This window comes from Callithrix jacchus, chromosome 11 (genome assembly GCF_049354715.1).
Source record: "Callithrix jacchus isolate 240 chromosome 11, calJac240_pri, whole genome shotgun sequence".
Classification (NCBI taxonomy): Eukaryota; Metazoa; Chordata; class Mammalia; order Primates; family Cebidae; genus Callithrix; species Callithrix jacchus.
The window spans coordinates 90624790-90651061 of record NC_133512.1 but is presented as its reverse complement, the minus strand read 5'-3'; the positions used below and the strand labels follow the sequence as shown (position 1 = coordinate 90651061).

Below are 26272 nucleotides of genomic sequence, written 5' to 3'. Positions count from 1 at the left end.
AGGGATGCACCACTGGCACGGTGGGAAGGCTCTGGGCTTGATGTTGAAAGAGTTCTCAACAGTCTGATACACAGATGGGTGTTGGTCCGTCCCACAGCTCTGTTTGGTGTGGAGCCTTCTGGCAATCTATGCCACCTCATCGAGCCCAATGGGTGTGTCCGAGTAACCTGGGCATCACAGCCCACAGGGGAGAGTCAGAGGCTGTGTTTCCAAGGAGGTTTTGAGGGGTGATGAATGAATATGGGGGGCACAGAAGGTCTGCCCCAGTTTTGGGGTGCTGGATGGTCTCAGCATTTCATTAGAGGAAGGGGGTACTGGAAAGACCCTCCAGTTCCCTCCTATGCTCTGTGGTCCACTGCGGTTCTGGGGACACTCTTAACCTTTTGTTTGAGGAAATGCACCATGATGAGCCGCCACAAGTAGCAGCAGTTGAGTGTGGCGTGAACGTGAGTTTAGAGGGGACCGCAGGGACACTGTCCGGCAGATGCACTGTCACCCCACGGGCAGAGCCACCCCCACTGACACCATCAGAGTGAATAGCAGGGCTCCAGCACTCTGCCACCTCCAGGGATAGCGGATTCCAAGCAAGCACCGGCTCTCTCCCTGCCGAAAGCTGATGGGAGCAGCGCATCCTTCTGCGCCGGTGTTTCTGAGCCTCCCTGCGTGACATCAGGGACGGGTCTAGAATGTGCCACTCCCGTCTGCTCTCTTCTGTTCACTTCTTCTTCAAAGAAGAAAGTATTTCTTTCTTTCTTTTTTTTTTTGAGATGGAGTTTTGCTCTTGTTACCCAGGCTGGAGTGCAATGGCGCGATCTCGGCTCACCGCAACCTCCGCCTTCTGGGTTCAGGCAATTCTCCTGCCTCAGCCTCCTGAGTAGCCGGGATTACAGGCACGCACCACCATGCCCAGCTAATTTTTTTTTTGTATTTTTAGTAGAGACGGGGTTTCACCATGTTGACTAGGATAGTCTCGATCTCTTGACCTCGTGATCCACCTGCCTCAGCCTCCCAAAGTGCTGGTATTACAGGCTTGAGCAAGAGGGAAGTATTTCACGGCCTGTCTTCAGGGGAGGAATTACTAGGAGATGCCTGTTTAAGAGACTGTGTGAAAGTCAGCTGCTAGTTAAGGGGACCGTTTCTCTGGTGGGAAGAGCGCAACACCCGTGTGTGTCTGACACAGGACCCAACGCTCACACCGTATTCTGAGACTGCTTTATGGCACCACTTTAGTCGTGTTGACATCGAGGGTCACTTTCCAGGACCATTCAGGTAATCATCCCATTTACTGAAAATAAGAATCATTATTTCACCATGTGCAGCAAGCCAGCATGGCACGGGGGCGGGCTCTGAGCTGCGGTGCTCAGGGAAAGTGAACGGCGTGCTGTGCCATGGGCCTCACTCGTCTTCCTGCTGCCACCTCTGAGTACCAGGGAGCATCTGGAGACACATAAAGGGTCCACATGTGGCTCCATGTGAATCCAGTCCGCAGTCACGGGATCCTGGCTCAGCCAACACTGACTCACCTGTCCCTGTAGACCCTGCTGCCAAAAGCACCCGCAGAACCCATGGGAGGCAGAGTAAGGGCCGGAGCCAGGCGGTGAGATTTTGGCTCCATTCAAAGTCACTGAAGTTCGGTTATTTTGGCATCTAACAATGAAGGCGTGAGATACTGACAGGTGGCGAAAGATGGTTTATTATAACCAAAAATGACGATGAGAATAAACTCTGACCACACAATACTAAAACTCCTAAGGATGCTGGGCCATTCAAAAGTGAGCTAAAGTGGATCCATCTGGCATTATTTCACATCCATCAAACCACTCGTGCGGTGGAAAATGAGTCCCCATGGGTGACTGGAGACCCCATCACGCTGTGGGTCTTGTGATATGGGACGAGTGAAAACTGCCCGGGTGAAACTTCGTTCCTACAACGATGCTGCCAGCAGTGGAGCTGTCTTCCCGCTGTGGACGAGGTGTGCTGTGGGCTTCGGAGATCGCTGTCATCACCGAGACAGTGGCACCTCTGCTCCCTTCTCTACACGGACCCATGCTGCAGCACAATGCCCTTAATTTACTGAAGGTCACAATCAAAGCTTTTGTTAAAATGAAGAGTAAAATCCCTTTACATTTTCCTTCCTTGTGACAAGAACACAGGTTTGTGTTTTGCAGTCACAAGCTAGAACAATGCTTTTAAAAGCAAGACTCACCTGCTTTCACCGGCATGTGGGGAACTGATGACCTCTTTCTTTAAAAATAAACAGGGTCACCTGTCTTCATTAATACACGAAAGGGAAATGTTCGTGTTAAATTTTTGAATTCCTAAAGTAGGACATTTGAATTCCATGCAAAACTGTCGAAGTTTGATGAGGTCGCCCGACTCCGCGCAGCACGCAGAGCTACAGGGCTTAGGGAGCAGCCGGAGCTTGACGGGAAGGTGTTTTGCTGTCTGTAGATTGCAGCACCTGGCATATTTTAAATGTTATTTGTTAATATTATGCAGGAGGAATGTTAAAATATTTAAAGTTAGAAATTCAAAGCCGCTCTTATAAACATGAAGAAGAGCAGATAATGGTTAAAGGATCAGAAGATAGCTTCACTCTTAGTTTAAGAAAGCTCTTCTTGAAACAGGAGTCATGAACCACACAACCATATTCAAATTTCCATCTGACTCTTAGAGACGCCCAGCATGTGAGGTGGCACGGGGTGAACCGGCTTCTTTGCCACCTGCCCCTCCAATGCACCGTTCGCCCCGGTCACGGCCCCACCTTTGACTTGCCATGGAATTCCGGGTCTTACTCAGCAGCTGTAACAGGCATTGCTCCAGCTCTCCCAGCAAGGAACGGAAGATGCAGGGGGGCACACACATTACCACAAACACAGGCCCCCAGCAGCCAGCTCCAAGAATGCCACGGGCCGAGGTGGACTTTACTCAGGAGAAGCAAACACTGTTTTGGAATTCAACTTCTGGGTTCTCTGTACAAAGCCAAAAAGCAGCAGAAATGGGACCCAGTGAATTAACAAGAGTCCATGAAAGACCCTTCCTGGGGTCTTTTCACTTTTGATTCCATTTTAAAAATGACTGTCACAGAAACTTGTTTTTAAGGAGGAAACATTCCCACATGTATCTGCAACAGGTCACAAGCTTCCCTTATGCTAGAGAACTGGGAAGTGGTCAAACAGATGAAACTGGCTTGCAAGAGCCCCTCCTGTGGGCGCCGCAACTGGCCTCCCTGGTCAATGTGAATTAATACCTTTTATCTCAAGCTCTTCCTCTGAGAGTTTCGCCTTCAGCTGACCTATTCGGAGGACCACCTAGAATCTCTGGCAAGCCCAGCGACCCTTGAAAACTGACCTCCATACGTCGTAACATGACTTAGAAATCAACTTCCATTCTTCGAATTGTTACCAATCCAAAAAAAAAAAAAAAATCATAAACCATTAAAGTGGTGGAAAAAGTTAAAATACTTCAAGATGGAATCTTCTGGAGAAAGTCCCGGCTGGCACGCGGTTTGGTCGGAGAAGGTGAAGGGTGAGGGGCAGCGGCCGGAGCAAAGCGTAGCAGGAGAAACAGGGTGTGGTGCGCGTTGGTTTCAAGACTGTGAACGCCACTGAATTACCTGTTTTATTTAAAACCGTTTCATCATTGAAAAATAAGACACATGCACCGAGAGTTTAGAATGCCCCTCAGATAAAACTCTCAAGAAAGTGGCATTCTTTTTTAAAGGGCTATTAGAAAAACACTGTAGGAGGATGGATTCCTCACCTCTAAGAGAGGCGCTGGGGCGTGATCACAGAATGTATGTACTTTCGGAGGAGCAAAGGGAAAGGAAGCTTCGCTCTTTGCAAAGTGGTGGGTTGAGAGGAATGAACATGGGTTCCATCTTGATTGCATAGAACTCAACTAACGGGAAGCTTCCATCAGCATATTTTTATTAGAATTTGGCTTTTGCTGTTCTAAATCGATAACGAAGTCCAGAATTGTAAGAAACACACTGATACAGACGTTCTTACACAACGTCCAGGAGGTCTGCAGGGTGCTTCCTGCGGGCCGTGAGTGACCCAGTGTCCGCGCTGCGTAAACACCTGCAGTGCGTGGAAAGGGGGCTGTGGACCAATGCCCCATGATCCTCCACTGAAGTTCACGACTTCCACTAAACTTCCATCTTACGTGGACAGAACAACGTGACCATTTGACAAAGACTTACCAACAAAAACCCTCATGGAAGATGTTAATAATGAACACCTTCTGTTCTAGAGATGTTCTAATTAATAAACTTAAACAAATAAGTAATGTTTTCCTTACCACCTACTCTTACTGAGTAGGGGAGGGTCTTGTTCTTTCATACGATTGATAGATTGTTTTACGCTGGGCACTTTTTAGCAAGATATTGTATTAGGGAACATGCGTAGGAGGGGGTGACGGGGTCACCTGCAGAAAGACCGAGAAAGAAGCTGTTTAATAATGGGGGTGACGACAGAGGCGTCACTTTGTATTTCAGCCTGTCATTCTCAGAGAAGCACAAAGAATTTTAAATGAGCAATTTTATGAATCTTATTATCTTATTTAACATCTTAAAAATTAAGGTTACATGAACATAGGTAAAATACGAAGATGAATGCTTATAAGCCATGGAAAATAATTCAGAGAATTACACTATGTTTTCCATAAATGTGCCACTATTAATATGTAAATTTAGGGCAAAAAAGGTCTGCCTGGCATTCTAAGTGAACCGTGAATGCCTCCTCTGGTTCTGGGACAGGGCTAAGAGCTGCTGCATTTCAGTTGGATTCCCGCCCGTGTCGTGGTGGTTTAGGCATCTGTCCCTTCAGTCACCCAGTTTCATTAAGTGCATCCTAGAAGCCAGGGGTGGTCTAGGTTCGGGGGCACAGCAATTAGCTGGCCAAAGACCCTGTCCTCATGGGGCTCATTTCCTTCATTTTTATTTATCTATCTATTTATGTTTAGTTTTTGAGACAGAGTCTGTCGCCCAGGCTGGAGTGCAGTGGTGTAACCTTGGCTCACTGCAACCTCCGTCTCCCGGGTTCAAGCGATTCTCCCTCCTCAGCCTCCAGGGTAGCTGGGACTATAGGCACCCGCCACCACCTCTGGCTAATTTTTGTATTTTTAGTAGAGACAGAGTTTCACCATGTTGGCCAGGCTGGTCTCAGACTGCAGACCTCAGGTGATCCACCTGCCTCAGCCTCCCACAGTGCTGGGATTACAGGCATGAGCCCAGCCTCATTTCTTTAATTTCTTTAGCTGGAGGGCAGGCCATGTACATGTAGATAAACACAGCTTTAAAAAGTGATTTCAGACAACAGTGAGCGGTAAGAAGTCATCATGAGTCACATAGCAGAGCCTCGGTGTGGGGACGGGGTGCACCTGGGATAGTCTTGGGCAAAGGACCAGGGCAGGGCCTGAGTGGGGGTGGGGGTCCTACCGGGAAGGGCAGTGAAGGCTGGTGCCCTGGGCTTGGTGCGGGCATTCCAGGAGGAAGGAAGGAATGAACGTGAGGGCAGCGGTGTTGGGCAGAACAGGGAGCTGTCGGCCAAGACTCAGCAGTTTATTTTACGAGCCACAGGAAGCCTTCGAGAGGTTTCAGCCGAAGATGCTGGTGATGATGGTGCTTTTGAAAGAATACCCCGGTTTGCAGGTGGGAGTGGAGGATGTAAGTCAGGACTGCTGCAGCAGACCACGGAAGAGCAGGCAGTGGCCCTGGCGTGCGGAGCAGCAGCGGTGGTGGGCGGAGGAGAGAGCTGGGCAGGGTGAAAGCCGGGCTGCAGGCAGAGCTCTCCGGGACATGCCCTGGAGCTTGATTCCGTCTGCTCATCCGACCTGCCCTTCCTCACACGCCTAAGAGGTCTTTGACCCTTTAGCAAAATATTTTGTAACTGTTTAAACTCTTCATCTCCCACAGAACTACAGCAAGGAAAGACCCTCAGATTTGATCCGAGAGACAAGGTCATTCATAGTCGTAAGTTACCTGAAGTTAAAAGTCTGTATAAAAATCTGAAACATTCCAACAACTCTGGATTTCCAACGCCTTCATGCTTTTGTTACGTGGGCAAGACATTCGGACATTTGATGGCACTGGTCAGCTTCCATCGAAGGTAAGTTTGCTCAAAGTTCCATAGAAAATAACAGCCCATAGCTTATCCCCAAATACAAAAATGTAAAAACAACCGAATCATCAGCCTAACCTGGAATGCCTTGAGGTGCTCGTCCACAGATGAGGTGGTCCCAGAAACACAGACAAAGCGTGCACATCCGTGTGCATCTGCACACGCAGGGCCACGCTACACGGGCACAGCTACCAGGTGTGGCCCCAGTGAGTGAATTATCCCCCACGGGTCGGGGGCCCATACGACCTCGTCAGACCACCCCGTCTCCAGTTATTAAAGGACAACTGCAATTACAAACTGCTTTCCCGACGACACAAAACCATGCTGTGAAGGATTCACAGGCTGAACCAGGCGACAGGGCTTCCAGCCCATGAAATCTATTTCCCACAGAAACCAAGGAGGCAGCAAGTCGGAGAAAACCAGGATTTTTAAGACGGAAACCTGCACATTCGCACCGGACACGGTCTCCTGCCTGTTCTCCTTGGATGCCGTGTGTGAGAGGAGCCCAGAACGTTCTAAAGAACCCAATGGGGCTGCAGGTCCCAGATGTTCCCACCATCTCATGCACGTCTCAAGCGTGACAGTAAGTCCAGGACACACATGTAGCTTTGCCACGGGCCCTAAAGGCCGGCTCTCCGGTCCATCTCCCTGCATGTCCTTTCTGCTGTCCACAGCAACACAGGGCTCTGACCAGACAATGCCACACACGTCAGCGCCATCGTTCCAGTGGGAGGTATCGGGAGGACAAAGAGGTAAATGGCAGGTGTGCGTTAGGCACGCTCCCCGAGCTAACTGTTTGCTCTTTGTGGTGTCTGTAGGAAATAAGAATAAATAGAAGGCTCCTCTTCAAAGCTTTCCTCTTAGTTCATCATGAATAAATAACTGTTTCTTCAAAGCTTACTTTAAAGATTTTGCTAATAATCTTAAGGTAGCTGTGAGTCATTCTAAAGAAATAAGCATGTCCAGTGTTTTCAATTCTTAGACTAACCTAGACACTGGCCCTGACATGCCTGGACAAGTCCATGCAAGTTTTCGGTCACAGCTTCTTCCCCTTCCTTATTTGGAAATGTCATTGCTTCTCTAAGCATTCCTCAAGTGACTTCCTCTTTTCCTTTGTTCTCCTCTGCCTTTACCTCTTTAGGAAAGTTTTAAGTGTGAGGCAATGGGGGCAGCCTGGCCTGTGAAGTCCAGTCCCAGTCGGTGGAACGAGGACACAGCAGCAGGGCGGATGTCTTAGATATAAATGTGTCTGCCTCCTTTGTTCGGTGTCCTCTCGTGGCAAGATGGCTAACGGGAGCACCTGTCTGCAGAAAGTAAAGTTGCCTTGCTGAGAAAATTTAAATCTATATTTGAGGGCTACTTCTTTAGCGGCGCCTGGCGCTGAAAATTTACATATAACGGTGTCGCTAACGTCAGACACAGCCTGGCACATCCTACGTGATCAGTAACCATCTGTTGGATGAATGCAGGGTACAGGCACCCACTGAATTTCATTGTGGGAACCTGGGAGTGCCTCACAGTCTCTGATCTGAGGCCTCTTGTGGTCAAAGGTTGGAGCTGTTTGCCAGGTACAGGGGTTTCAGGTAACAGTCACCTTCACTTTGGAAGTGCAGGTGAGACACACTGAGTCACAGCAGTGCTGCCATGAAGGAGGTTTGGACAGAAGGTGACCAGTGTTTCACGTGATGACTTTTGTTACTGATATTCGCCACTCACCATCTAAAATCAAATGAACGATCAGAAGGGGAGAAGGGTAGACAGCTGGGATGCAAAACCAATTTTCATTTTTCTAGAATTTTCTCATATATTTTATTTTCTCAGCCTCAGCTCTTTTCTCTGGCTAGCTTATAGGCTCTCACCCCAGCCAGGACATTCGGAACTATTGCATAATCCATCCCCAGAATGCATGAGCAGCTCTGGACCCTATAAAATATTCATTTGCTTTCAAACATATTTGCGCCCTGGTGTCAAATGTGGACAAAGTCATAGGAAGTATCGGGAAATCGCTATTTTAATGGCAAATACTCCCCAACCCTCTCTTTCCACTAAAACATTTTCTTCAAAATTATTTTCATAAGAAAGATTAACAATTTCAACATTAGTTGCTAATCCCTTTTCATTTAAAACTCTGCTGATAAAATTCTTTGCTTGTCATTCAAATAGTAAGTAATAATTATAGATTTGAGGCTTCCATCTCTGGCTTCATTAATGGTAAATTGCATGGAAGTCTGGAGCAGAAGTCAGCTTTGATACATCTCAAAATGCAATTTCCATAGCTTCCCTTGGCTATGTACAATTAATTACACAGCTAATAAGGGAAAGATGTTAATGAAAGGAGTGGTATTCATCAAGACCACCTGCCTTTACCAAATATCTTTTGTGTGTTTCTCTTCTTGTAATTTTGGTCTATAAACAGTTGGCAGTGTGACGATTTTAACGCCAGTCTGCAACTCCTTCGATTAAAACAAGCCTAATGAGAAATGAATTCAATCTTATGATATTTCTACCAATTTCTGCTTTTCAGAAATTTAAAATATCTGTCCACGGCATTTCAAATTCCTGAAAGGGCTATTTATCAAATACCAAGTTTACTGTCCAGGGTCTTCTTTATACCAGGGTCTCTGGTCGTCACCTCTGTGGATAGATAGAAAACGCTGAAGAACTTGGAGAAAGTGTGTGGAAGGTGGAGAGATAACGCCCAATCCTTCCAAACAGATGAAACTCCCCCGATTCTTTTCCCATCCACGTTAAACCTCTCTGCCTAGCAATAATTAAATCCTCTCATTCAATCTGGATAATCAAAGTGTAACTATAGAGAGTTTAACACAGAAACCAATGCTAACCTTTACAAAGAAAGTATCTTCTAAGGCTTAAATGAGAAGGATGAATCGGAATATGATAATCAGAAAAAGGAAGTTGGCTAAAACATATTTCTGTTTACTTTTTTTTTTGAGATGGAGTTTCGCTCTTGTTACCCAGGCTGGAGTGCAATGGAGCGATCTCAGCTCACCGCAACCTCCGCCTCCTGGGTTCAGGCAATTCTCCTGCCTCAGCCTCCTGAGTAGCTGGGATTACAGGCACGTGCCACCGTGCCCAGCTAATTTTTTGTATTTTTAGTAGAGACGGGGTTTCACCATGTTGACCAGGGTGGTCTCGATCTCTTGACCTTCTGATCCACCCGCCTCGGCCTCCCAAAGTGCTGGGATTACAGGCGTGAGCCACTGCACCCGGCCCTTCTGTTTACTTTTTGTAACTTATTTGAACAACATGAAAAAATGTATTTGCATATATTTGTTCTACAACTTTTTTATTAATATAAATCAATACAAGTTCTTTATTCAATGAGAAAAGAATTTGATTCCAGCTTCAAACAAATCCCTTTGATATATGAAACATAGTTGAAGCCACGAGTCATTTAAAAATTCCATTAGTTTGCAAAATTCAGCTGAAAAGCAACCTTGGATTCCAAACAGATCACAGGAAAAGAGGGTGTGAACGAACGGAAATGGTTCCAAGCCCTGAAGAGGTCTCCTAGCACGCTGGCAGATTCGAGGAGAAAAACAGAATCTCTAAAGTGGGCTGTAGCCCCTGTCACCCCGGTTCTGCCACAAGCAGCCACGGGTGGGGGCATCAGGGTGGCTGAGCAGCCACGTCCATCCACACTGGCCTCCAGCAGCCTGGGGAGGGGCGGTTTCCCTAAGATCCCCTTTGGAAGCCATTCTGTATCACAATTTCTATGCACCGTGTGGCAGCAGACCCTTTTGTTTAAGTGGTCATGCACCCCCCTGTCCCCACCCTGACAGTCGCCTACAAAGCCCATGTAGCCAAAACGTTGTGAGCAGATTCAGAGACCAGATTCCTCTGCTGGCACTGAGTGAGGAGAAGCAGCCAGAGGAGATGGTTTTTACTCCACTCATGACGACCGTGGTTCTGACAGGGAGACCTTTTGGAAGAAGGATGAGGAGGGGCGGCTTCCAGGTGACGCACAGATGGCTTCTCCTGCTACCAGGTCTTTCCTTAGCAGCAGCCGTCTCTATTCTGCGCCAGTGATGTGCTCATTACGATTTTCTGATGAAGTTTTTAGGAAGAATAAAGGACTCCAGCAAGTGCTAGAAAGGTTACCTAGGACAGTGAGTTTCCTCCCATATGCAGAGGAGAAACGCTGAATTCTATAGCACCTTATTTGAAAATATTTGCAGAAGTTCTAAAAGTGTTCAATGGAAGTAGAATGTTTTGATGTTTCCCTTCCTAAAACCCACAGGCTATATGCGCTCGAGCAAGAATTCAAGAACAGGGGAGCCCAACACCTACAATGTGATGGCACAGAAAATGCACAGCAAAGGCCTCGCTTGTGCAAGGCTTAAAGTGAACATCCAGCTCTTCACCAACCAAATGTACTAACAAGGAGTGAAGCCTAGAGGGATCCATCTACCTCCTCTACCTTCCAGACCTTCTGGTGAGCAGTGAAATTTCTAAAATACTGCTGAAAGGAAGAGAGCACTTAGGCTTCTGTGGACAACCACATTTTTACCACATGTTGGCTGGTCACTGCTCCTCTACTAATTTCTTTGAAATGAGGAGCTTGAAGGCGAAGAGAACAGAGAGTTGACAGGTCAAACAGTGTTTTCACTTTTTGGGGTGAAGAGTCAGAGGTGAGACTATCAGAGATATTTTATATCTTTTCCCAGCTCAGGACCAGTTACATGGTGTGGGGGCCAAATTACATGCCCGCTGGCATTGCCAGGGAATTACATGCCCTCTGGCATTGCCAGGGTTTGCAGGGTGAGTTGGGAGTGGATGATCGGGGTCACTGTTGTTGCTGGGACTTCTCATCTGTCCCTCCCTGCAGCTGCCTCTGTCATCACTCTGCCATGTGGCCACCTAGACTGCCCCAAGGCCACCAGCATTTGCCATCAGGGCCCACTCCCTGCTCACCTGCTGCTGACCTTGGCCCATCAGCACTCCCAGAGGCAGCACATTCTGGACATGGTGATCACTCTGCCTGCTTACAGAAAGGTGAGCGTGGAAGGCAGGTGGAATGTGAGCACTGCTCTAAACAGCCATTGGTAGAATGTCCTTCCTTCCTTCCCTCTGCCTTTCCTTCCTTCCTTACATCTTTCTTTTCCTTCCTTCCTTCCTTCCTTCCTTCCTTTCTTCCTTCCTTCCTTCCTTCCTTCCTTCCTTCCTTCCTTCCTTCCTTCCCACTTTCTTTTCCTTCCTTCCTTCCTTCCTTCCTGCCTTCCCTCCCTCCCTCCTTCCCTCCTTCCTCTTTTTCTTCTTCTTTCTTTCTTTCAGATGGAGTCTTGCCCTGTCACCCAGGCTGGAGTGCAATGGCGCGATCTCAGCTCACTGCAACCTCCACCTCCTGGGTTCAAGCAATTCCCTTGCCTCAGCCTCCTGAGTAGCTGGGATTACAGGCATGCACCACCACATCTGGCTACTTTTTGTATGTTTAGCAGAGATGGGGTTTCACCATGTCGGCCAGGCTGGTCTCGAACTCCTGACCTCAAATTATCCATCTGCCTTGGCCTCCCAAAGTGCTGGGATAACAGGTGTGAGCCACCGTGCCCAGCTGTCTGTCTTTATTATGCAGAACATAGAGCTGGTTCTTGGAGGTGATTGTCAATGTGATGTGAGGGGAAGCGTGGTGTGGCCTCTGTACTGTTTTCCTTCATGTAATTTGCATGGCATGTGTGTTTCCAGTGATATGAAGGAGATAACCCAAAGCATCTTCCTCCACAGACACCCAGAATACTGGAAAAACGGCACAGTTGGCCTTTCACAAAATTCAGGGAAATCCCCAGGAATCCAAGATGAAGAAGAAAGTGAAACTGGAAGATGTGAGGCCTGAAGCCACTCAAGTCCTGGGTGGAGGGCAGGCAACAGGATTCCCTGCATCAAAAATCAGGGTCTCAGGCTTCTCTGCCCATGTGGAGCCATCAGAGAAAACCCTACCCTGCAGGTGGTGGAGAGCTGGACCTGAGACCCCCTACACTACATATGACCCACAATGACCACACCCTTAGTAAACAGATGTGCTCACACCACAGGAAGCTCGTCTGTCTTCATATAAACTCAAAATAGGAAAATGCTTGAAACATGGTCCTCATCCGGAATTGAGGCTCAAAGTTACAGTACATGAGTGACCTGGAAGGTGGGGATTTCCTCTGACATGGTTTCTATCTGACATGAAGATGGTCTTGGTTTAATGATAGCCTAGTGTGTCTGTCAAAAGCTTTCTTGAGGTTAATACTCTCAGAACAGGGCCACACAAAACTAGGACTAAAGCCCAACCACTGAGGAGATTATAATCTGGATTTATAGAACCACCAGAAAACAAACTACCATGAGCAAATCAGCAAACATTGAGAGAACTTAATCAGTGTTAGAAACCATCGTATAATGCACTGATTATGATCGAAGGTGTTAAAGTGGGAATCAACAGTGTCAGAAAAGAAGACCCCAACAGATTGATTTGAAAAGGAACAAAATAGAACTGTAAGTGAAAACCATACTCCTTAACATTATAACTACGATGGATGGATTACAGGTTAGACACTGCTGAAGAGAATCACAGTATATTGGAAGACAGATCTGAGGAAATTCCCTGGAATGTAGGACAGAAGGATAAAGAGATAAATAGAAAAGGGATTTAAGAGACATGGGAATAAGAAGGTCCAACTTATTTCTATTAGAGGGGAGAATGGAAGAGAGTCAAATGTAAATTATACGTGGTTTATGACTTTCTATAATTGGCTGGAGACAGGAATTCTCAGACTCAGAAATTGCAGTAAGTTTGGAGCTAAAATAAAAATTAAAATAAGTCCTTACCAAGACAGAGCACAAGAAAACTCCAAAACAGTAAAGACACAGTAATCAGGAAGGAGCTAGAGATGGCCCAGAAAGAAATGCCATCAGACATAGGGATCAGGAAGGAGCTAGGGCCAGCCCACAAAGGAACCACTATGAGACCAGCAACAGACAGTCTTCTCAAGCACGGGGACACCAGACAAGACAGAACAGGGTTTCAGGGTAATAAAATAAAAGGAAATAGAACTTGACCCATGGCTAATCTCTTATGCAAGTGTGAGGATCAAAGCCATTTTCAGACAAAGAGAAGGAAACTTTCCCAGTAAAAGACTGAAAGAAAAATATCCTTCAGAAAAAAAGTCATTTTATCCAAAGTGACGAATTGAGGAGTAAAAGGGATGGTGATGGGGGAAGGGGAGAACCTCATAAAATGAAAGTCAGTCTGAACAAATGCTGAGCATGAAAGCTAGTAAAACAAATGGTTGATTTAGGGATGCAAAGAAAAGGGACCACTGAAAGGACTGAGCAATACCGTGGGTGTCGGAGGGAGGTAGCCGAGGCCTGTGTCTACATTCCAGGGTGCGAGGAGGGCAGAAATGTGAACTCCAGATCTTGCCAAGTCAAGCATGGCTATTAAAAGTACCAGGATAATCACTAAAGTGTAGCTGTTAAACTAGCCAAGGGGAGAGAGGGAATAAAGAAAACGCCTTCATTCCCACAGAAGGCAGGAGAGGGAATAAAGAAAACGCCTTCACTCACAAAACGCAGGCGAAGAACGGAAGTACATGGCTAGACGCCGAGTGAGTGAGAGATAACGGAAGTACATGGCTAGACGCCGAGTGAGTGAGAGATAATGGAAGTACATGGCTAGACGCTGAGTGAGGGAGAGATAACGGAAGTACACGGCTAGATGCCGAGTGAGTGAGAGATAACGGAAGTACAATGTGGCTAGATGCCGAGTGAGTGAGAGATAATGGAAGTACACGGCTAGACGCCGAGTGAGTGAGAGATAATGGAAGTACACGGCTAGACGCCGAGTGAGTGAGAGATAACGGAAGTACAATGTGGCTAGACACCGAGTGAGTGAGAGATAATGGAAGTACATGGCTAGATGCCGAGTGAGTGAGAGATAATGGAAGTACACGGCTAGACGCCGAGTGAGTGAGAGATAACGGAAGTACAATGTGGCTAGACACCGAGTGAGTGAGAGATAATGGAAGTACATGGCTAGATGCCGAGTGAGTGAGAGATAATGGAAGTACACGGCTAGACGCCGAGTGAGTGAGAGATAACGGAAGTATAATGTGGCTAGACACCAAGTGAGTGAGAAATAACGGAAGTACATGGCTAGACGCCGAGTGAGTGAGAGATAACGGAAGTACAATGTGGCTAGACACCGAGTGAGTGAGAAATAACGGAAGTACACGGCTAGATGCCGAGCGAGTGAGAGATAACGAAAGTACACGGCTGGATGCCGAGCGAGTGAGAGATAACAGAAGTACACGGCTAGATGCCGAGTGAGTGAGAGATAACAGAAGTACACGGCTAGACGCCGAGCAAGTGAGAGATAATGGAAGTACATGGCTAGACGCCGAGCAAGTGAGAGATAACAAAAGTACACGGCTAGACGCCGAGTGAGTGAGAGATAACAAAAGTACACGGCTAGACGCCGAGTGAGTGAGAGATAACGGAAGTACACGACTAGACGCCGAGTGAGTGAGAGATAATGGAAGTACACGGCTAGGCGCTGAGTGAGTGAGAGATAACGGAAGTACATGGCTAAATGCTGAGTGAAAGAGAGCTTAGCTTTTTTAAAGAAAACTTAACTTTGGCAACATAGTCACAACCATTTTATTTTCCGTAACATGTAACTTCTAGCATCTCTAGTTCTAAGAATGTCACCGCAGTGCTGTTGCATGGGTTTCTAGGCAGCCACGTTCTGTGGAAGGGGAAGTCAGGCTCATGGCAGCCACGTTCTGCAGAAGGGGAAGTCAGGATCATGGCAGCCACGTTCTGTGGAAGGGGATGTCAGGCTCATGGCAGCCATGTTCTGTGGAAGGGGAAGTCAGGCTCATGGCAGCCACGTTCTGTGGAAGGGGACGTCAGGCTCATGACAGCCACGTTCTGTGGAAGGGGAAGTCAGGCTTATGGCAGCCACGTTCTGTGGAAGGGGACGTCAGGCTCATGGCAGCCACATTCTGTGGAAGAGGAAGTCAGGCTCATGGCAGCCACGTTCTGTGGGAGGGGACGTCAGGCTTATGGGGTGTAATGCTGGTCCCGATGTCACACGGGGAAGCCAGCCTCTGGATGTGGCAGCACCTTTGTATTGCAGCGCCAAATCCTCCTGGCTTTCTGAGATCACTTCCCTCTTGCTCCAGAGAAAACACCACTGACAAGTCAGGACCTGCTAAGTCCCTGGCTGGTGCATCCTAAGTGTCCCCACCTTCTGCAAATGCACATAAATAAGTGAATAATTGACTCTTGGGGTTCAAGAAGCACAGCAATCACACGTGGCGTCAAGCAGCACTCCACACGTAGAAGCACGAGGCTGCCGATATCTGCTCATGGTGCTCACCCAAGTCCAGGCTGAGCTCACCTTCTGCTCCTTCCCCTGTGAGCTCCAATCTTGTGACTAGCCTCTGCTTCCTGACAGAGCTGTGGGGCTTCCTTCTCTGAATGCCACCTGCCCAACACGGCTGTCCTCACTGACCAAGACCTTGCCTCAAATGTCCACCTTGAGTCCCCGCTGCAGCCCCCACCACCACAATGCCACCCCCAACCCTGTGAAGGACAGAGACACGCACACAGCTTGGCGTGTGGCAGTGACTAGTGTTTCTCCAGCCACTCACCCCCTTTTGCCCCAAATTGACTGTGAGCCTCTTAGGAGCCAGGCTGACAGGCTCCTTCCCACCCAGCACCTGCAATGTCCTCTGCCCAGGAGCCATGCGAGGTCAGGAGGGGCGCAGAGCCCACCTGATGTCAGCTTGTTTATGAACTGCTCGTGGAGCTACAGTTCAATGGAATTTTAAAAGCTGCATGTTGCGACCTGTGTTAGCTTTACACTTTTACACGAACCATCAGATACTTCCATCCAGGCCCCGAACTGCTGTCATTTAGCTTCTCTGATGCTGTCTCTACACCTGCAGATGCAGGAGTCACAGACCAGCCAGAAGCAGCCCGGCTCTGGTCTCACCTCCTCCCCTCAGGATTCCCTGGGAAGTTTCCATGAGTTCACAGGAGGCTTCGGACGTCCCCATCACTGGGCGCTCAGAAAACGCTGCACAAATGGAGCGTGTTCCGGACCCGATTTTACACACCAGCCTCAAGTGCTTCCTTTCACAACCGTCAATTCGTGCACCTGTTAACTTTTGCCAAATTTAGTGTTTGGTCACCCAATTTCATTTGACAAGGATGAGTTGAATGCTTGACTGCACTCCTTCCATCGTGCCCCATCCACACGCTGTAAGAAGGTCTTCCAAGCCAGAAACAGCAAAAAAGCAGCTAAAAAGCAGGGCTCCAGGACAGTGGGTGGCACTGACCCAAGCCAGTCACCTCGGCTGCCAAAGGCCAAGCTTCATCACAGGGGGGCTACCCGTGTCTCCTGCAGACTCTGTGGACCATCACCCACCACCTCTGGAGCCCCAAAATCCAATCACACTAGATCGTAAATAGACAGACAGTCCCCGATCACGATGGGCTATGGGGGATAAACCTCTTTTGAGTCGAAAACATCACTAGTCAAAAGCGTACTTTCAACCTAATGCTATTTTCAACTTACAGTGGGTTTACTGGGACATAACCCTCTGTCTGCCACCCTAAAGATGTTACAAACTCTTCTTCTGAGACTCAGCCATTGGCTCACGGGGGCCAGCATGGCAGCAGGGACTGGTCAGATTTGGGTCACAGAAGTTTTTCTTTAAACAGAAAAGACAGCGTATTGAAAGCCCGGAGAGACTGAGAAAGAAGCACTCACACAGTTCCAACATTTTAAGCAGCAAATGTAAATTTCAGATTTTAAAAAATGAAATGTCAAATCACTCCACCTCACCAAACAATAAGAGCTCCACACCCTCATTAAAGGTGGACTATGGAAGGAACTCTGCCTGTCATGACCCAACCATCCAGAGCTTCTTGAGGGGCACCGTGGTGGATGTGTGGGGGCCGCAGGGGACGGCCATGATGGCCGCTGACCAAGTCTGCGGGCACAGCTGCTGCTGGGCGGGGCACTGTAGCACAGGCTTCCCAGGGAAATCCAGAACCAGTGACTGTGAACGCTTCCCCACCAGAACTCCTGTTCCTCGCACAGCTGCTGCTGCCTCCAGCCTCCCTGTGTGCCCTTCCCTAGGACCCCCAGCGCACACACCCGCACCCACAGTAAAGGAGGTAGGAGCAGGGGGGAGCAGGGGCCAGGCTCTGCCCAGGAGGTGTGAGCTGAGTTCTAGAAAGCGGTGGTGTCTACAGTGGCTCGTCAGCCTCTCCGTCAGGCCTCGAAGGTCCGTCACCAACTCAGCAGCAGGTGGAAGGGCTGTGGTGAGCAAGGGCCCAGGGCCCAGACAGCGGACAGCCTCATAGTGCTCACTGAGCACTCAGCTCACCAGTGCGGGCGGACTGGAGCTACCCTCCAGGGCTGTGGATGGAAGAGCAGGGGCCTCTCATGCACTCCACACTACCAGAAAGTGCTGGAGTGGGTCAGGTGTCCGTCCCCATCACGGGCTGCAGTGGGTCAGGCATTGTTCCCAGTCATGGGCTGAAGTGGGTCGGGCATCATCCTGCTCATGGGCTAGAGTGGGTCAGGCGTCTGTCCCTGTCACGGGCTGGCGTGGGTCATGTGTCTGTCCTGCTCACAGGCTGGAGTGGGTCAAGCGTCCATCCTGGTCACGGGCTGGAGTGGGTCAGGCGTCCGTCCCCGTCATGGGCTGGAGTGGGTCAGGCGTCCGTCCCCGTCATGGGCTGGAGTGGGTCAGGCATCCGTCCCGGTCATGGGCTGGAGTGGGGCTGGAGTGGGTCAGGCATCCATCCTGGTCATGGGCTGGAGTGGGTCAGGTATCTGTCCCGGTCACGGGCTGGAGTGGGTCAGGCGTCCGTCCCGGTCACGGGCTGGAGTGGGTCAGGCATCTGTCCCCGTCATGGGCTGGAGTGGGTCAGGCGTCCATCCCCGTCATGGGCTGGAGTGGGTCAGGCATCCGTCCCGGTCATGGGCTGGAATGGGGCTGGAGTGGGTCAGGCATCCGTCCCGGTCATGGGCTGGAATGGGGCTGGAGTGGGTCAGGCATCCGTCCCGGTCACGGGCTGGAGTGGGTCAGGCGTCCGTCCCGGTCACGGGCTGGAGTGGGTCAGGGGTCCGTCCCGGTCACGGGCTGGAGTGGGCCAGGCGTCCGTCCCGGTCACGGGCTGGAGTGGGTCAGGCGTCCGTCCCGGTCACGGGCTGGAGTGGGCCAGGCGTCCGTCCCGGTCACGGGCTGGAGTGGGTCAGGCGTCCGTCCTGGTCATGGGCTGGAGTGGGTCAGGTGTCATCCTGCTCACGGGCTGAAGTGGGTCAGGCGTCTGTCCCAGTCATGGGCTGGAGTGGGTCAGGCGTCTGTCCCGGTCATGGGCTGGAGACGGTCAGGCATCCGTCCTGCTCACGGGCTGGAGTGGGTCAGGCGTCTGTCCCGGTCACGGGCTGAACTGCACCCTGGAATCCAGGTGTTGTGTCCCTAGACACCTCCAGGTGACCCCGCAGCATAGCCTCATTTGAAGGGGTCCTTTCCAGAGGCAATGTGGTTAAAATGAGGCCACTGGGGTGGGCCCAAGACCAATCCAAGTGGGGTCCTGAGAAGAGACAGCAGGACGTGCTCCCACAGAGGAAAGGCTCTGGGAGGATAAGGATAAGACGTCACTTGCCAGCCATGGAGAGAGGCCCTAGGAGGAAGGTGCCCTGCCCATGCCCCCACTGCAGACTTCTGGCCTCCAGAGCTGCAAGGAAGGCACTGCTATGGTTTCAGCTGCCCAGACTAAGGGACATCATCACGGTAGCCCCAGCCGGCCAGGGAAGGCCCCTGGGGTCCACAGACCCCATGCAGCCGGCATGCATGCCTCCCAGGGCCCCCCTTTGTCCTTCATCAATTAAAGCAGCAGTCTCTGCTCTGAGCCATAGTCCTGATGCACAGCTCCCACCCGCAGGAACCACGTAGGCCCAAGCCACTCAGCCAGCGCCTTCCCTCCTGCTCACGCACGTCAAGACAGCACAGGACCTCTCAGAGGGCCTTCTCTTTCTTCTTGGTCTTCCTAAACTTTGCCCTAATTAGTTGATATCACTGCCTCTCTCAGAGGTGACCGTGGCTATCATGATGGACACGGAGATGACCAGCAGCAGAGCAGTTTCACGGCCACGTCTATTTCATTTTTGTGGTAGGTGCTGCATGGACGTGCCATGCCTGTACTCAGCAGGCGCTGGAAGCTGCTGGCCTTGCCGCCATGAGGAATGCTTCCAAAAACCATCCTTGGAAGGAAGAATAAACGGCTCGCAAACACCAAAAAGTATCTCAATCTCATGGAATCTCGGAGAAATAGAAATGAAATCCACTTTGCTGTAGCCTTTCCCACTTATCAGATGCAAAGCTCAAAGGTTCGCTAATACCCAAGGCTGGGAGACCTGGGACAGAGGTACCTTGTCTACGTCACTAGGGAGATGCCATCTGGGCAAAGATTATGGCAGGAAACGTGGTAATATCTATCAAAATAAACAATGAGCATCCTCGATGACTCAGGATCTGGCTTCTAAAGACTCACATTTCACATCGGCTGTGTAGTTGGGAGTGGCAAAGGTTTGAAAATCGCCTACAGGGTCCTTACCAGGAAACAATACATTCTGTGCATCCCGGGACAGGAGAGTATATGGCTGCCGGGAGGCGGGGCCGGGCCGGACGCACTCACGCAGAGCCCTGTCCTGCGAGCAGTGGCGCGAGGAGCCACGGTTTACGCATCACATGACCACGGTGGCACCAGCTAGCCCTGGGGAGGGGGCTGGCCCCAGAGTCCCGGTGCGGGTGGGCCCCCTGCTGTGGTCGCCTCCCCCACAGTGGTGCCGAGTGGCTGTACTGTCTTCATGAAGCGCACCCCAGGCCAAACGCCAGCCCCAGAGGCGCTTGCTGGGACAGTCCCTCCTCCCCTTGGGACATCGTGACAAAGAAAACCTCGAGTTTAGCGTGTAGGTCACCGTCAAGCTGCTTTTGAAGAAGGTGCGGGGCTTGAGGGCTGGAACCTGCTCTTGGTTTAGAGGTTGGCAGAGGAAGACCCTCCTTCCAGGGAAGAGAGCGGCACCTCCAAACCCCAAAGCAGCAGAACAAGGGATTCTGCTCTTGGCAGACTGAACGCCAGCTGCTTGACAGGCACACAGTAAGTAGGCGCTGCCCCCACGTGGCCTCATGACGTGGTTTGGAGCTGCACCGGCCCATTGCGTGTTGAAATGTAGCTCGGGGTTGGAGGTGAAGCCTGTGGGATTCAGCTGGACGGCTGGAGCACAGGTGGTTAGACTCACTACCCGCCTGGCGCTGCCCTCACAGTACTGCATAGTGCGTGGGCTCTCCTGAGACGGGCTGTTTAGAAGTGCCCACCTCCCCGCCTGCTGTCTCGCTCCCACACCTGCTACGTGATGTCCTGGCTTCCCTTCGCCTTCCGCCAGGACTGGAAGCTCCTTGAGGCCTCCCCAGAAGCAGAAGCCACCACGCTTCCCACACAGCCTCCAGACCCCTGAGCCGATTCAAACTCTTTTCTTTATGAATTACCCAGCCTCGGGGATCTCCGTATAGCCCTGTGAGAATGGCCTAACACGCCTGCCTAATTAACCCAGGTCTCCTGATTCCCAGCCCGTGTCCTTCCGCCCAGGGGAGGCCTGTGTGCAGGGGAGGCTGGGTCCATTGTGACAGTCTCAGGTACAGAACAGAGTCCCAGGCACGTCACGCAGGAGCTGCACCTCGTGGACACAGGAGGTTCTGGGTCGTCCCCTCAAGCAAGTTAGGGTGTGAGGAAGGATTCTCAGCTCTGAGCTTGGCCCAGAGGCCATGGCAGCCACTGGGAGGTCGGACCCACTCAGCGTTCAGCAAACTTGGTGGACGTGTAAACGGCTCTCAGAGGAGCTCCGGAGGCTCACAGGGGTGAGGCTGGCCGTCTCGGGTCTTCAGAGCCGGCACTCTGGCCCGAATGCTCCTCCTCTCCTGGCTCTGCCTCTCACCCCAGCGTCCCCCTCCCCTGCTGGTTTAATGCAGTCTCAGGTCCTGTGTGGCGTGAAGGCTTCCCAAACCGGCCTACTGGAGAGGGATAGTCCCAGCTCCCCATAGGGCAGGGCACACCCCCACCTGCCATGCTGGGAAGAGGGGACTATGTGCCCTCCCACGTGCAGGCCCAGCCTCTGCCGGGCAGTCCTCAGCCCTGAGAAACAGCTTCCCGGCAAAAATGGGCTCCTCTAAATGTGAGCCGTGAAATAGGCAGCAATAGCCTGCTCTGTCTGAGAACACAGGCCCCATGGAGCTGACGCGTCTGCCCTGTGACCTGGTTTACTCATCAGGCCTCACCAGCACCTGAGCCAGGGTGGGAACAGCCAGCACAGCCACCCACGTGGCCCCAGAGTGAAATTCTCAGCAGTCCAGTGCCCTTCATACTGGGAGAGTAGCCATCCACGCCCACCAACCACGTGGGAACGACGGAACAGAACCATCTAGAAATACAGGGCACTGGGTCTGAAGGCAGAGACACTGGGGCCAGGGAACACCTGCCAAGTCCCCTGCAGTGCTGGCATGGGGTGCAGGGGACTCCAGCCCCTTTCTGCTGCAGCTGGTGACTCGCAGTCTCAGGATGGGACACGCAGCATAGTTTAGAGAGGCGCTCCTGGTTCAGTGACTTATCACTAAGAACAAAGAAGCCTGAAGCCAGACACGTTCAAAAATGAGAGAAAGAGACCTCTCAGGGTGCACAGGCAGAGACACGATGGGCCCAGGGAAGACTCCAGGCAGGCCTGAGGGCTGAGGTTGGAGGCTGTGAGCCGCGCGGGTCTGAGGAGGTCGAAGCTGGTGCCCGCATCTGTGGGTCTCCCGCACAGACACGCATCACACTTCCCACGCTGTGGGAGTTCAGAAACCCCATGGGCAAATCTGGAAGGTGCAGCGCGGCCCCGCAGGCTGGTAGCTCCCCCCACCTCGTTGGTGAAATCCATGAACTCTCCCAACTTCTGAGATGATGGGAAATCTTGGTCACTCTCTGCAGTGCTGAGACTTCTCATGTTTCACGTCTCCGCCACTGTGCTTGGTTTTACTGTTGCCGTCTGTGAAATGGGCCAGTTCACAGCTCCTGTGCCTCAGGAAGGTGCTTCTCTAGACACACTGCTGTTTCAGCACTCACGAGGATGGATCTTTAAAAGCACTTACTCAGCATGATGTTCCCAAACTAAGTCTCTATTCTTCACGTCTGAGGGAGAAGTATGAAGCCATCTTTTCCGTAACATTCCCACTCTCAAAGAACGTGCTCCAGCCATTAAATGGCCGCGGTGGCTTCGGCTGACTCAGGCGTAATTAGCGACACTGGCAGGCGACACCTTCTCCACCTCCTCGCTCGGAGCCAGCCAGGCGGAAACGCTGCCCTTCTGAAAGCAAAGTGGTAGGGAAACAGATCTTGAGAAGGTTCGATGATTCTTTACCTTGCAAAAGCAGGCGGCAGGATTTCTGGAGAAGCCGCGTCCCCACAGATGGTGAAGATGTAGAAGCCGCGTCCCTGCAGATGGTGAAGATGCAGCCACTCTGATGACCGTCCTGTGAAGTCGCCTGAATCACGTTCTGGCTTTCAGAGTCCTGAGCTCTGCAGGGGCATCTTTGTGCCGCCTTTCGGCTGCTTCCATGGAAATGTGCTGGTGTCCTGACAGCAGTGCTCCCCTCCTGCCTCTCCCTCCTCCGAGTGCTCCATGAGCACGCAGGTGAGCCTCGACTTACCTTCTCCCAGACAGTCTAAGGCAGGGGCACAGCCCCTTCCCTGTGCCATTTTCCAGGAACAGCTGACGTTCTGGGGTGGGTTTTCCCTGTGGATAATGCCCTTTCTCCTTAGTTCATCAGAAGAAAACTGGAATTTTTAAAAGGACCTTGCTAAGAAAATGCAGGCAAAGCAACACAAAACCCAGGATCAAAGCCCAGAGGTGGGCATTGGGCAGGGCACAGAGATGGGCATTGGGCAGGGCACAGAGAATGCAGGGCTGGGGCCGGGGCTGGGGGACCCAGAGGCCCAAACCCCAGCAAGCAAAGGCCCTTGAGGCTGCTTCTCCAGCACGACCCCTTCCTCTGCAGCCCGGTGCACCTGCGGCACAGGCCAGCGGGGTCTCGGGTGGGCAGCATCTCAGACGCTCGCCCGGTTTTCCCCTCACAGAAACCCCAGGGGAAAGGCACTGCCATCGAATCCGTCTCACAGCGGAGAAGACAGAGGTTGGAGGTTTGTTCTGGGACACGGCTCCTGCAACAGCAAAGCGTCTCAGCTCTGACATTTGCTGATGGAGCCCAGAATCTGTGCTCTGTGTCTACACCCAGCCATCTGGTGTCATGGCAGAGCTGGGGACCCAGCAGCTGCCCTGGAGACATGCCCACTCCTGCCCCTTCCCATCTGGCTCTGGCACAGCCCCTTCCCTGGGGGACCCTGAGCCATGTGCTCCCCTCCTTGTTCTACCTGCTGGGGCACCTTGACCAGACTAAGTCCCTCCCTGTAGTCCTGAGATGCCAGCCTCTTCCTGGTGACACCCAGTGGCTGCACAGCCCATGGGTCCCACCACCGGGGCAGGCACCTGCAGCTTCTTGTCTCCAGGGAGGCCTCCTTCTCCCGTGTGACGGGCATGTGTGTGCGTCTGTCCTCCTTTACAAGGGGTATGTGTGCTCACCTCTCTGGAGTGAGTGCTCCTGTCTAGGGTTCTGTTACTCTGGGTCTCCAGCATGAAATCCCAGCCTCTGCATAGGCAGCAGCCACGTGAGCTACAGTGGGTGGAGGGTCCTGGGGCGGGAGGGGGCTTTTGGGCCCAGAAGCCCTTCCTGTGGGGCCACAGCCAGGCCAGCCCCACCTGAGGGTCTGGGCTCCAGGGCAGCATGCAGCCTCCACCCTCCCACACATGTCCTTTCCACAGAAAGGCTACACTCTCGGTGCTGAGTCTGCCCCCGAGATGGCCCGGACTGCCCCTTCCACCTGCTGGGGCTCCTCGTGTCCAGCCCGGCCCCTGGACGTCATCAGCCACTGATTTCATTGGGTCGTGGGGTTCAGATGCCACGTTTTGCCCAATGTGCCCAGGAGTGGCGGCATGTCGGGAACAGCTGGTCCTCGGATTCACTGGGACTCAGTGGCTTATCTGATCGTCCTGCCATCCTCAGGGGAGGGGCAGCGAGGTTGCCGTGTTGGCCATCTGGCAGAAATGAGCCTTTGCGCATGGAGGGCTGGGCTGGGGAATCACCAGAGAACTGGCAGCCTTGCAGCTCTGGTGAGGTGGAAGGTCAGAGACTCTGGCGCATTCCTGCGGCACCAGCCCATGTGTGCTTTCTACAGCCTGTGTGTGCCAGGGAGGGTGGCAGCCAGTGTCCTTCACATTGGCTGCAGATTTTGAGCCTGACAGGCCACCGTGTGAGTCCTGGGAAGAAACCCACCTGGGGCTCACCTGTGTTGTGAGTCTGCAGGCCTCTCTGCTCCTGTACCAGGGACATCCCCAGGAGGAGACCCTGTGGCTGAGCAGGCATGGAAACGCTCTTGGGAAGTTAGCTCACAGGAAGGAAAGTCAGAGTTGCAGAGTGAGAGAAGACAGCCGGGTCCGAGGCCCACACCCGGTCCACTTGGCTGCTGGACTCCGCACGATGCCTGCGGCTCCCCACGTCTGCCCTGACTCCCACCAGCACCTGCCAGCATCATGAAGCCAGGGAACTATCTCGGTAACGTTCATTTTCGAAACGGCTCTGGCTGACGAGGAAGATCCTGTTTCCCTGAGTTTACGATTTATACACACGGAGTCTAGAAGGTTGGCTGGACTCATACTAGACAAGTATGCAGTTGTGGGCGGGGTGAGGTGCATGACGACAGGCCCACGCCACGGTCCAGGGCCCTCGATGGTCCTCCATGGCCCCCCAGCATCCAGCAGGGTGTCTTGAGTCAGGCGTTGCAGGGTTTCCACGAGGTGCAGGCTGAGTCCGTCCTGGCGGTTCATTCCAGCAGAAATGAACCCTCGTGCTCGCTTAGAGCTGCTGTTACATATGTGAATGGCACATACAATTCTCTGAGAAATACAGTATTTTCAGGCACCAATGGGGCTTGAGATATCATCAAATTGTTACTCAAGCACCTTGAAATGTGGACATATCAGCACGCAATGTGGGCATGCTCAGTGGCTGTCCCCTTGGCCGACCTGTCAGATGAACATCTCTGGCGGACGTGTTTGACCCCAATACCGAATCTCATCACAAGTACGAATGCCCGGTCTCAGGTCCTTTTCTAAAAGGGACAAATGTCAAAATAGCCTCTGAAAAGTCAGATCTAAAGTAACCGAACCACAATCCATCAAGGGAGGAAGTTCTGTCAGCGTCGATGACAGGCATGCTGAATGCACTCCATGAGCTGCCACTCTCCGTCCCCGCCACGCCCACAGGGAGAGCATTTCAGGAGGCTGGTCTGGCTTCGTGGGCGTGTCCCAGGGAATGATGGGAAAGGCTGTGCACAGTTCAGCCCCAGATCAGGAAAGCCAAACCTCTTGAGTGTTGTTTCATCTCATTTTAAGTTATCCAGGGAGCAGGCTGCCGCGTTCCTCAGTTTCCCAAAACGTCTGGTCCAAGCGGGTCTAGAATTGCATGTTTCCCACCTGCCGTCAGAGCTGTCAGTCCCTGGAGTGTGAACTGGGCTGGGAGGTCTCGCCTCACCAGTGGCCTCCAGCCTTGATCCAAGATCTGCAGTGAGGCTTTTTAGTGAAAACGTGGTTTTCTGGCTTTTTGTAGTCCAAATCCACCAGTTGATATTCTTACTGACTCATCAGGCAAAAAAGTTCTAAAACACATAAGCCATTAACAGCAACTTACAGGGTAACTTACAGGGTCCACCTTGGGATCTGGGAACTTAATGGTACAGCGAAGAACGTTACCCTGACCTGTGAGTGCATCCGCTGCTTAGGCCAAGCAGTGAAACGGGCTCTGCCCTTTCATCCCAACAGCACAGCCACGGCCACCAACTGGGCCACGCTTGTGGCCAGCAGACCCAGGAGGCAGCAGCAGGAGGCACTGAGCCATCAACAGCTCTTGTGACAACACCGGACGTTTGTTATGCAGGAAGTGGCCACGCACGGCCACTCCACCTGTGGCCTCTCCAGC

At 51.6% G+C, this 26272-nt stretch overlaps 1 protein-coding gene across 16 annotated transcripts in view; it reads right to left on the bottom strand.

Annotated features, from left to right (window-relative positions):
* The window catches only part of PTPRN2 (protein tyrosine phosphatase receptor type N2), a 1018236-nt gene that overhangs the window by 96519 nt on the left and 895445 nt on the right, over nt 1–26272 (bottom strand). The window lies entirely within an intron of this gene.